The sequence below is a fragment of the Vipera ursinii genome (assembly GCF_947247035.1).
Source record: "Vipera ursinii genome assembly, chromosome: 1".
In the NCBI taxonomy this organism is placed as follows: Eukaryota; Metazoa; Chordata; class Lepidosauria; order Squamata; family Viperidae; genus Vipera; species Vipera ursinii.
Genome location: NC_139512.1, coordinates 337911548 through 337925137, shown reverse-complemented (window position 1 = coordinate 337925137; position 13590 = coordinate 337911548).

Here is a 13590-nt window from a genome sequence, read left to right as displayed (position 1 = left end):
ACTACACATACCCAATTCCAGCAACCGTTCCCTATATGTTTTAGCCTCCAGCCCCCTAATCATCTTTGTTGCTCTTCTCTGTACCCTTTCTAGAGTCCCGACATCTTTTTTACATCGTGGTGACCAAAACTGGATGCAGTATTCCAGGTGTGGCCTTACCAAAGCATTGTAAAGTGGTATTAGTACTTCACTTGATCTTGATTCTATCCCTCTGTTAATGCAGCCTAGCACTGTGTTGGCTTTTTTGGCAGCAGCAGCACACTGATGGCTCATATTGAGGTGATTGTCTACTAGGACTCTGAGATCCCTCTCACAGTTACTACTAATGAGCATGGTACCCCTTATACTATACCTGTGCATTTGATTTTTCCTGCCTAAATGTAGAACCTTTTTTCAACATTGAATTTCATTTTGTTAGATTGTGCCCAGTGTTCGAGTCTGTCCAGATCCTTCTGTATCTTAACCCTATCTTCTGGAGTATTGGCTATTCCTGCCAGCTTGGTGTCGTCTGCAGATTTGATGAGTTCCCCATCTATCCATCTTTCTAAGTAATTCTTTTTCTCCTTTCTAAGTAATTCAGTGAAATTGTTTTAAAAAGATGGCACAATCCAAACCAGGAACAAAAATGTTATTTCTCCATCAAACCAGATCGTGCAATAGCAAGTGCTATTTCTATTGCATGAAAATTCGTTGATGGAGGATTTTCGCAAGCCGAGACCTCCCTCAGGCAGTTACTAATATTAGTTTTTAGCAACTCAGAGATCTCAGTGTGGCCAGCTAGAGTGACTGACTGGCAGATATTGGTGGGGGTTTTTTTTTAACACAAGTTTAAAAAAAAGGGCAAGACACATATTTTTTAAAAAGGTAGAGCACTCATGGCTACCATCTTGACTTTCCTGACCATATCCCGAGATTATCGATGGTAGATGACCTTGTGCCAAAGGAGATTCCCGCTATGCCATATAAAGAGATTCTAAAACATTGCTGGAGCCATAGATACTGAGCTTAAATTATTAGAATTTTTTAGCTCAACTGCCACCTCTAATGTTCAGGAAATCTATGTGAGCAATACATATGTGGCTTTTTATGTACAGAAAACATGCCATGTTTCTCAGAAAGAATTTAATTTGCTCCCATTTTCTAGTCTGCTCTGTATCAGTGTTTCTCGACCTTAGCAACTTTAAGATAGTGGACTTCAACTCCCAGAAATCCCCATTTCCAAGTTTAGAACTATGACTTTTCTTTTCTACAGTCTAAGTCAATGAAAAGGTATTTGCAAATAGATTTAAATTAAGGAAACAAGTTTTTCTGAAATAGCAAAGTAGGACTTAACATTATTCCTGTACTTTTACATTTGTATGGAGCAATGTTTCTTAATCTTAGCAATTTTAATATCAACTCCATAATAATGACAATTCAATGCAGTAGAATACTTTCTTACAAAAAACTTCAGGATTTTTTTTTAACAAACACATCATTACAACAGTTGCTGGGAAATTGTATGCATGGCTGGCTGGGGAAATTTGGGAGTTGAGATCCATTCATCTTAGAGTTGTTAAGGTTGAGAAAAATTGCTCCATGCAAACTTAAAAGCACAGGAACAATGTTGTTGTTGTTGTTATTTTGCTATTTCAAAAAACTTTTGTTTCCCTAATTTAAATCTATTTAAATCTAGACTGTAGAAAAGAAAAGTTGTAGGTCTGGATTCAGAAATTATTATTTTTTAAAAAAAATATACAACCTAGAGGCCATCTGAATCTGCAAGACTCTATGTGGCTGATAACTTTAAAAGCCAAAAATAATAACTTAGAGCAGGGGTCTGCAACCTTGACAACTTTAAGACTTGTGGACTTCAGTTCCCAGAATCCTTCAGCCAACATAGCTGGCTGAGGAATTTTGAGAGCTGAAGTCCACAAGTCTTAAAGTTGTCAAGGTTGCAGACTCCTGACTTAGAGTCTTAGATCAAGTATGTCCAGAAGAAAACAAACATAACAGATAACTTACAAGGACTTAGCATCCAGTTTATTCCAAGTCCTGGGACAATTGCCAGCAACTGAACTTATGAATCAGTTTCCAGAGAAAGGATTTTGAATGGAATCAATCTTAAAAAGCCAATCAAAGCAAATAACCCTGAAATGAAGGGATCAGTGCAGGGACAGCCATCACCCAGAGTCCCAAGAAGCTGTTGATGAAATCATGCAAGGCCTTGCAGCACGTGCTATTTCTATTGCATGAAAGTTCGTTCAGAGCAAATTGGTAGCAAAGTTTTGAATAGCGGAGCCATTTTTCTTTTTCTTATAATAAAAAATAAACAAATAAAACAGGCAGTAATCTTAATGCACCTACTTTAATTAAAACAATGACAAAGTCAGTCCCCTAGAATGGGACGCCCAATGGGTGGGTAGAAACCAAGTATTCTTCCCTGCCTCCTCTTCTGTTGTTGTGGCCATAAAAGTATTGTCCATCCCTGGATTAATAATATAGTAGGAAGTGGGTGCAAAGTTCACTATTCATATGAGGGTCATATCTGGACCTAATTGAGATGCTAGTGGTCACAGAAAAGCTCTAGATGGCATAGGGCCAGATTATGGTGGACCACTGCTTAAATATGAACCAGGAGTGTACTGTAGTTGCCAAAAAATCCAATGCAGTACTAAGTTACTGAACAGAGAGACGGCATCAGGAATAAGAGAAGTGATAGTACTGTTTTATACTGCATTAGCAAGGCCACACCTGGAATGCTATGTCCATTTCTGGTCACCACGATACAAAAAATAAAAAATAAAAAATGCTGAGGCCCTTGAAAGAGTTGCAAAGAGCAACTAATAAAGAATCTGGAGGCTAAACTGTATGATGAACAGCTAAGGGAACTAGGTGTGTTTAGCCTAATAAGGAGAAGGACTGGAGGTGATATGATAGCCATCTTCAAATACCTGAAGGCCTGTCACAGAGGAGAGTGTCAATTTATTCTCCAGAGCACCTAAGGGCAGGACAAGAAGTAATGGGTGGAAGCTAGTCAGAGAGAAAGCCAACCTGGAACTAAGCATAAACTTCCTGACAGTGAAAACAATTAGTCAATGGAATAGCCTGTGGGAGCTCTATCATTAGTGGTTTTCAAGTAAATATTAGACAATCATTTGTCTGGGGTGGAATAGACTTCTGCTTTAGGCAGAGGGTTGGAAGGGATCTATCTTCTATGTATAACTGCCTGTCCCCAGTTATTTATGTCCATGTCACAAGGTCCGAGTGGACATGCTCCAGGTCCCTTCTCTAGAAGAAAAGAGTGCCATCTAATGGGACCCAATTATATGTGCTTTCTCAATCACGGCCTACCTTATGGAACAGTATCTCCCCTAAGATGCAGATGACCTTGTTAATTTTCTGGAAAGTCTTGGCTTTTTCCACAGGCCCAGCTTCACATGTATGGGTTTCATTAGTTTTTAGGACCCTCAGTTTTGTTGAAATCCTGGTTTTTAAAAATTTATTTCTTAAAATCAATTTTTATATTGTAAGCCACTCAGAATCACTACACTGAAATTGGTGGCTATATAAATTCTATAAACAAGCATTCTATTCACAGATCACTTGTTTGAGTGCTAATGGTTCCAAATTCATTTTCACGACATCTCAGATGCAATTGGGAAATAACCCTGCTTGAAATTGTGGAGAACTGTGGTTGGGTTAGATGAACGTAAGAGTCAATTTGGGGTGATTAAAAAGGTCAACATTCAAAGTAATTACAACACATTTCCTTTGAAAAGAACGGTTAATATGGCCATGTAAGAAATCGCAGATTCAGTTAAAAATGCTGCAATGCAACTTCCCCCCTCTACACAAGAGGAGTTTTGACCACAATAAATGTGTCACAGAACCTTTGAGGCATTGATTCCCAATCCATCTCTGAGTTTGCACAATCCACTGAAATTGATTTAAAATTTATCTGTTTTAGAGATTTGTAAAATACATTTGATTACAAATTAACTAAATGGGCCAGGTTCATAGAAAGTATTTAACTACACAAGAGCCTTGGTGGAGCAGTGGGCTAATGCCTCCTTAAGTAACACCAGCTGCCTGCAATTAGTGCAGGTTCGCGTCCCACCAGGCTCAAGGTTGACTCAGCCTTCCATCCTTCTGAGGTAGGTAAAATGAGGACCCAGATTGTTGGGGGCAATAATCTGACTTTGTAATAATGCAGCTTGGGGGGGGGGGCGAAAGCCCTAATAAGCAGGCATATACATAGAATGAAGGCTATTGCTAAGCACATAGATTTGTGCTTTAGATTGTAAGCCGCCCTGAGTCTACGGAGAATCCAGAATAAATATGGAACTAAAAAGTTTCATTTAGCATTTGAATAAGTACTGATGGGACATTTATTTTGCTTGTAGTCATTTTATAAGAGCTAAAGTGCGATAGACCTAATAGTTTATTGTTGTTAGCATATGGTAGTTTATGATTGTTTTTTACTTTTATACCTTGTATTTAGCTCTGGGAAGTCGGGGAGGGGGGAAGGGTTGGGTTGGGTTGGGAAGGGGGGAGGGGGTGGGGAGGGGTTGTTTTGTTAAAGATAAAATGTATTGAAAAACTTTTCAATAAAAAAAGAAAGTATTTAACTACACAAAAAAGTATACAATTGCCAACCATGACATGCTATATGAATGTAGCTACTGGACACACAGTTGTCCTTCAGTACGTGCTTGTATATCTGAGTTTACTGGGATGCAGGCAATAGTTTTTAAATTAAAGATCCTTGTTTGCAAAACCAGAAAATTAGTAAATTCAGAATTAAGTTTAATGTGTTACACAGTAGAACAGAAGGCAAGGCTTGGAATAGAAGGCAACTGTTGAATTTTGGACAATGTGCCCAATTAATCAATATTATCATTACTGTTATGTACTGGGCTCTTGAGGAATACCACGTGTGTTGCTGGAGCAGCTAACGGCTCTCCAGCAACCCAGACTACAAGTCTCCTGTGCTGCAATTGACTATCTCCAGGCAGCAATGGTTGATTCAAACCTATTGGCTGCCGCCTAGGGGCTAGACCAGGAGTAGGCAGCCTTGGCTCTTTTATGACTCATGGACTTCAACTCCCAGAATTCCTCAGTCAGCATAGCTGACTGAGGAATTCTGGGAGTTGAAGTCCATGAGTCATAAAAGAGCCGAGGTTGCCTACCCCTGGGCTAGACTATACATTGCGGCTAGTTGCAGCCATTTCCCCAGTACAGTTTCTGCACAAAATAAACTATGAGTTACCCTGTACTCAGTTACGTGTCTTCATTCCTGCAGCAAAGAACCCGCTATTTAACAGTGGCGACGAAGGTAGGATCCTGCTTCACTGAGTAAAGAGTTGAAATCTACGAGGGAAAGGCAGTGCACACCGGAGGGAAAAGGCATTTCCCCCCCACCTCAAGGTCAGCTAGCAAGCTACGCTAGCGACCTCGTGCTCAGTGGACTCATTCCCTGAGCCCGGAAGCAGAAATCGGAAGAACGCAGGAACCAGCAAGAAACAATGCCGAAGGTCAGAAAACTGCGAGAATTTGATGTGAAACACCCAGAGGAATGGCCATCATATTTATCACAAGTAGAAAACTACCTTAGGGCCAATCAGATCGTGGAAGAAGGACTGAAGGCTGCAAGGCTACTCTGCGTGTGCGGCCCAGCAACCTTTGATTTTGGCCGAGAACCTTTTCGCGCCGACACCAATTGAAGCGGTCTCCTACGCAAATTTCAAAAAGAAGCTAACCGGGCATTTCCAGCCCAAGATGTCTGAAATGGCTTGGCGGTTCAGGTTTGACCAAAGAATGCAGCTACCCGGTGAATTAGCTTTGGAATTCAGAGCGGGCCTAAGGCAGGCCGCACGCCTATGCAAATTTTCAAATTTAGAAGAGCGACTACGAGACTGGCTTGTCTGTGGCCTACGGGACAGAACGCTTCAGCAGAGACTCTTTTCTAGGCCAAACTTAACATTTTCTGAAGCACAGGACGAAGTGATGGCTGACGAAGCCGCCGGGGGTGCAATTCAAACAGTACAGCCCGCCAAATTGACAAAGTTTGAAGAAACAGTCCACCTTGAGGACGCCAAACGCACTGAAGAATCTCCTGAGGAAGAAGAACCTGAAATCAACCAACTCCAAAAGCAACCCAACGCGCAACACCGCAACATCCAGCACATGTTTAAATGCTTACAGTTTGGAGTCAGTGTTGCACCGGGTATTTTTCAGGGAATCATGGAGTGTACACTCAAGGGAATTCAGGGTGTCTGCCCTTATTTTGATGATGTTCTTATTGCAGGGGAATCCCCTGAAGTGTTGGCCAGTAGGCTCAGGGCTGTTTTGCAGTGGCTTCACGAAGCAGGCCTCAAATTAAAAAAGAACAACTGTAGTATTGGGGTTTCTTCAACAGAATTCCTGGGTTTCTGAATTGATGCTAACGGCATTCACCCCGCTGATTCTAAAGCGAAGGCCTTTAAAATGGCTCCTAGGCCCAAATCAAAAGGAGAGGTACAAGCATTCTTGGGCCTCCTTAACTTCTATCACACATTTCTACCTCATAAGGCCGCAATAGCAGAGCCCCTCCACAGGCTTCTAGATAAGAAAGCTCCATGGAAATGGACTAACTTACATGAAAAAAGTTTCCAGGACTTAAAAACACTATTGTCAGAAAAGTCCACTGTAACTCACTACAAAGAGTCTAAACCTGTATGTCTTGCATGTGATGCATCTCCCTATGGGGTGGGGGCAGTTTTAAGTCACATAGAAAAAAATGGGAAACAGGTTCCTATAACATTTTACTCAAGGACATTGTCCTCTGCTGAGCACAACTATGCTCAGATTGACAAAGAGGCCCTAGCCATAGTTCTGGAATAAAAAAAATCCATTACTATTTATATGGTAGGGATTTCACAGTCTACACTGACCACAAACCTCTTTTGGGACTTTTCACAACAGACAAACAAACCTCCCACATACTATCTCCAAGAATGCTGAGATGATCTATTTTCCTATCTGCATACAATTTTAAATTAATTCACAAACCGGGCAAGGAAATGGGCCATGCTGATGGCCTCAGCAGACTACCACTGCTACTAATGGATCCAGATCTGGCTCCAGCTGCTAGAATATTGTCCATACAGGACATACCTGAATTTCCCCTCCATGCAGGGGACATTGCTGCTGAAACTGCCACAGATAAAATACTTAGTAGAGTGTTGTCATGGGTATACACGGGCTGGTTGGATAAAAGTCCAAGCTCAAAATTTCAGAGCTATTTTGTCAGGAGGCATGAGTTATCTGCCCATAAAGGGTGCATTTTATGGGGAAACAGAGTCATAATTCCCACTTCCCTAAGAGACAGGGTTTTACAATCATTACATGAAGGCCATCCAGGCATTGTCAGAATGAAAGCTTTAGCTAGAAGCTACCTCTGGTTGCCTGGCCTTGATAAAGACATTGAGACTCAAGTCCATGGTTGTTATACATGCCAGCAATCTAGGCCTGAAATGCCACAGGCCCCAGTTCACAGGTGGGAGGAAACGCACACTCCTTGGTCTAGGATTCACATAGACTACGCTGGGCCCTTTCAGGGGCAGCTCTTTCTTATAGTAGTGGATAGCCACTCCAAATGGCTGGAAGTAATTCCAGTTCCTAACATGACTACTGCTAGGACCATCCAGGTGCTGAGAAAAATCTTTGTCACACATGGGTTGCCAGATGTCTTAGTTTCAGACAATGGGGCCCAATTCACTGCTGCTGAATTTCAGGCCTTCCTTAGAGCTAATCTCATCAGACATGCAATGTCTGCACCTTTTCATCCATCTTCTAATGGTCAAGCTGAACACATGGTGAGGACAACGAAGGAATCACTCAAGCACATTGTCACAGGTGACTGGCATCACAGATTAGCAGATTTTTTACTCTGCCAGCATTCTACACCCTGCACTGCCACAGGCAAAAGTCCTGCAGAACTATGTTGGGGGAGGCGATTGATCACTAAACTGGACAGGTTGCATCCAGATAGAGTGGCAGCAGAAGCCTCTCGACCAAAACCCCCGAGGGGGCTGCACATGGGCGATTGGGTTTGGGCTAGGAACATGGGAATCTGTGGGTTCCTGGTCAAATTACCAAGGCATCCGGACCCCTATCTTATGAAGTGGGGTTGGAGGGAGGGCGAGTTGTCAGATGACACATTGATCAGCTCAGGAAATGGTTTCCAGAACGACCACTAAGCGAGGACTGCATCATAAGTTCCTCCCAAGGTCCTCAAACATGCGGCCAAGCCAGTCCTCACATGGACTATCAGGACTTTTCCTTCTTAACTGAGGTGGAACCGGAGGGAGAACTGGGGAACCCTGGAATGCAACATGGATTCCCTGAAGGAGCAAGCCAACCGAACTTCAGCAACCGCTGTGCCCACTCTGCCAAACAGTCTGACTCTCGGGTGGGCCAACCTGGAGAGGCCAGCCAGAGTGCATTGAATCCCCTTGACTCAGGAGCACAAAGGGACACAAGTCTACCCAGCCCACTGGGTAAGCTGGTAAACCACAAGGTGATGGGAACTCCGAGATGTTCCTCTAGGGCACACAAGCCTTCTTCATATCTTGCAGATTACATGGTAAAATAAAGAGCTATATATTGTTGTAATTCCTGTATGCCACTATACTACAGAAACTAGTGCTATGATGTCTAAAAGTGTCATCTTTGAAGCCTATTCATTCAGACGTTGTTTAATAACATTGTAAGCTATATTGTTTTTTATTTTTTATTATTATTATCACTTTAGTGTGTTTGGATAATGAGTCTTGATAATTGTTGAGACTGGTGTTATTATGGTCTGTTCTAAGAGGGGAGGGGTGTTATGTACTGGGCTCTTGAGGAATACCACGTGGGTTGCTGGAGCAGCTAACGGCTCTCCAGCAACCCAGACTACAAGTCTCCTGTGCTGCAATTGACTATCTCCAGGCGGCAATGGTTGATTCAAACCTATTGGCTGCCGCCTAGGGGCTAGACTATATATTGTGGCTAGTTGCAGCCATTTCCCCAGTACAGTTTCTGCACGAAATAAACTATGAGTTACCCTGTACTCAGTTACGCATCTTCATTCCTGCACCAAAGAACCCGCTATTTAACAATTACCATTAGCAAGGAAGGCTGCAAGTAGCACAGGAACAACTAAGGTTGGTAACTAAGGGGTCATCTGTCATCTCCCCACTATTAACATCACCCTCTGGATCACTACTCCAGGCCTACTCTGATGGTAGCCTCTGCTTTTCTTTTTTCTAATTTCTAATTTTTATTCAAGTGGTGTTTTCTGACTCTTGTTGACATAAGCAGCCCTGTCTGGTCTGCCTGTAGTACTGTATTTCTTTGTAGGTACAGTCATGCCCCACTTCAGTTGGCTAGTGAAGGCCCCTCTCCCCCAGTCATTGCAGCTGTCTTCCCCAATGACTTCATCTTGGGCTGCTGGGCTGCCTACCACCCTTCAGAAGGATTTTTTTCCCCACATAAAGCCTCTCTCCATTTTGCTGTGAAGCAAATATCAATTCTGAATTACCTGAAACATCAGGTAACAAAGGCACAGTGGGTTCTGTACAGGTAATTCTTGACTTATAACCAAAATTGAGCCCATAATTACAGCCATAAGTTGTTGCAGTTGTAAGTTGAGGCATCACGTGACCAGACTGAAAGTTACAACCATTTTTACAATGCTCCTTAAGTGAGCCCTGCAGTTGTTAAGCAAACTCTGCAAGTCATTAAGAAATATACTTGTTTAGTGAATCCATTTTCTCCAATGAACATTTTTTTGTGTGGTTTTTTTTTGCCAGAAATCAGAAGTAAATGTTGGAAACCGGCGAAACATATTGCAAATTGTGGTTATGTAACTGCAGGATGCTACAAATGGCCATGAAGATAAGCTGGTTGCCAAATGCCCAAAATGCAGTCATGTGTATAATGTTTGGCTGGCATAATTCTAAAAATGGGTTGTAAGTAGCTCTGAGGAGATCTGTCATAACTTCAAAGGTCATTAAGCAATTGGTTATAAGTAGACAACTACCAGTATGGGAAAGATACTAGCATACTACTAGGTAGCTCAAGAATTTCAGCCTGTGTGAATAGCGAAAGTGGTAATCCTCCCTCTGGAACATCATCCCTCCAGAAATTAGACTGGCTTCCACTCTGACACTCTTTTGGAAGGCCCCAAAGATGTGGTTCTGCCAGCAGGCCTAAGGAACCCAGAGCAGGGTGGAAGACATTAAATGGCTGTTTTGAGTGTGTGTTGTTACCAGAGTAGGAGGTGGGGGGTTATTTTTTTATTCCTTTTATATATATTTTTTATTTCCTCTAAGCCGCCTTGAGTCGCCATGAGCAAGTAGGTGGCAATATTAAATTTTCCAGATAGATTAGATGATAGATAGATGATAGATAGATAGATAGATAGATAGATAGATAGATAGATAGATAGATAGATAGATAGATAGATAGATAGACAGACAGACAGACAGACAGACAGACAGACAGACAGACAGACAGATAGATAGATAGATAGATAGATAGATAGATAGATAGATAGATAGATAGATGCTTTCACCTGCTTGTTCTTGTTTGTGTCCTACAGAGGAATAGTCCATGTAAATGTCATGAAGCACTGCCAATTCTCCTATATTACACTCCATAGGATATTTCTGGACCCTGTTACCACTTTCTGTCAGTATTCCCTCAGGATTTAAGGTATCTGGAAGCTGTGGAGAAATTAGCAAAGTTCTGCCAGTTTCCTCTTCTAACCCAAGTGCCCAAAGACCAGTAAAGCTGCCCATTAAATAACTGCAAAACTGGTTAACCTCCATACAAAAATAGCTCTGTGAAGCAAATATCAAATAGTTAAAAAAAACAGTGTTTCTCAACCTCAGTAAGTTTAAGATGTGTGGATTTCAACTCCCAGAATTCCCAGCATGCTGCTAGGAAATTCTGGGAGTTGAAGTCCATACATCTGAAAGATACTGAAGTTTAGAAACACAGAGTTAGGGTGAATGACAACTGGGAATTTGACTCCCATACTCATCTTTCACCTCACTAAGCAACCAATAGATTAGGTGACTGGTTTATAGAGTTCCTGTGAGTTGGAAGTTCAGAAATAGCCCAGCTGGCAGGGTGTGGTATGAATTTGATATTATCTAGGTTGTTAGAGATGTGCATGAAAATGGGAATTTATGTAATACTGGAAGCTGTAAATTACACTCCTCTGAATGTTATTAATGGGAGAGTCCAAGATAAATTTGGAGAAAAATTGTGCAACATTTTGAATCTAGACTGAAAGTAGAATGATTGCAGGAACTTAAAGGACAAGTCATGTGGGAGAACAAAGAATTAGAACAAGCGTCTTCAAACTTGGCAACTTTAAGACTTGTGGACTTCAACTCCCAGAATTCCTCAGCCAGCCTGTATTAGAAGATAAAATTAATTTGCCAAGAGAATGAATGGAAAGTAGATGTAAAGAAAGAAGATACAGCTGTCTGGAACAGAGTGAAAATATTTTTTACTACAGAGAGCCACAAAAGTGAATGGAATTATACTAATGTAGTATAAAATGCTTGATGGAATTACAAAGCCAAACAGACTATGGATAAGAAAAATTTTCTGGTAAGAGAATGACTGCAGCATAAAATATGTTATTCTTCCATAAGAATTGTCAAGGATGTGAGTGGTTCTGCACCTTTAGCATATCCAATCGAAGAAAAATTAACTGTAAAACGGTTCTCAGTGATTTTATCATTTCTTGTCAGTGAATCAAAAAAGCCATGCCTCAAAAATATCTGTTTGTCACACAGCATGGGAATCACAAATATAAAATAACATTGACAACTGTGGAGGACAGTGGCTTTTTCTTTCTCCTTTCTTGCCAGGTCCAGTGCTGATAAATGTGGTTAAACTATGGCCAGCTTTGGTTGAGAACTTCATTTAATACACATGGTCTTTCTCCCTAGGATGCAGAACATTATTTGACGCACACCCCATGCCCTGAAAAATGGCACTGTGCTATAATGATTGGGTAAGAACAGGAGTCCCTAGTTCAGATCTATCCTTAGCTATGGAAGCTCATTGGAATGACTTGAGCCTTATGTTTCCCTTCAGCACTACTGTGCACGGTGCTTATGATAGGAAACAGCCAGAGAAGGAAGTGCTATATAGACATCCTGATCTCCCAGAACAGGCGTCTCCAACCTTGTCAAATTTACGACTTGTGGGCCTCAACTCTCAGAATTCCTCAATTCTGGGAGTTGAAATCCACAAGTCATAAAGTTGCCAGGGTTGGAGATCCGTCCTACAGGAAAGGCAAAATGTAAATCTATCACCATCAGGGCAACTGATTTGTTGCATTCAGCCCCCATCGACGCCTTCAGAAAAGAAACAAAATTCCAAAAGGAACACTTGATATTCTTTTGTGTGAAAATAGACTTTAATATAATAAATTATGTTTTTTAAATAAAAACATAGCTCATCCAACATCCCCACTCAATAATCCATACTGAACGAAAGGATTCCTTCTCCCAACAAACATGCACGAGGTACATTGGCTGCAAGAATGGGGGACACATTTATTAAAACACACACACATAAATCTCTGTCATGAAATAGGGGTCACCTTTGAATAAGGGGTGCCCCTTCCCACAGGGTAGGCACATGGGCTGGCATGGTGCCCACTGATCCTCACCATTAGAACTGCTTAGTTCAGCAGCTGGAAATCTTACAAAAGGCAGACCACAGGAGGACACCGATTGAGTCTGGGCTGCCTTCTTAGTTTAGAATGCCAGTAACCAGGGACAAAGGATAAACTCTCATACTTGTACATATCAACAACTTAATCCAACTTAGCCATTCTCTCTCCCCCCCCCTCCCTTCCTTTCTCTGTTTCTTCAGCTGTGGACATTTCCCGCAGAATTTCACTTCATAAGAACATGGTACCAATTTTGGGGCCAACTTTGATCCAGGCAAAGAAGTCTTCTACTAAGAAAAGAATCAGGATGTCATTCTGAGCTATTTTAAAGAAAGTTTCCATAATACAGTACAGTCTGCATTTTGATATATTCTTGGGCATAAGCTAAGGGTGAGCTGAACATCTCTTATGAAATGAAGTAAATGTAACCCAACTGATGATCCATTTAAGCTAAGTCAAGATCAACTGGCAATCTCAATGTCAATAATAGGAAGTGATAGAATTGTTCTAGGCAACTGTGAAGCAGAAACTCCAGAGGATTATAAATTATACAGTGGGAATAGAAGAGAAAGAGCAGCTTTCCATAAAATAGATACTTTCCAGAGTTCTTGGGATTGCAATTCTTAGGATTTTTACCCACAATGTTCAAAGTTGGGAATGGAAGCTGTAGTCCCAATAAATCTGGAAGCTGGTGAATTAGCGAAGGTTGAAACAGTCTTTTCTTCCAAACTCAAAATACCAACATTGTGATCCAACAATACTGTTGACAGGCTATAAATTCAGGACAGAGACCTTCTCAAATTACATAATTTATATTACACAATGTGTTAATGCTCACAGACTTAGATGATGTTAAAGGGAAAACTTCATGGAACAGAAATAGA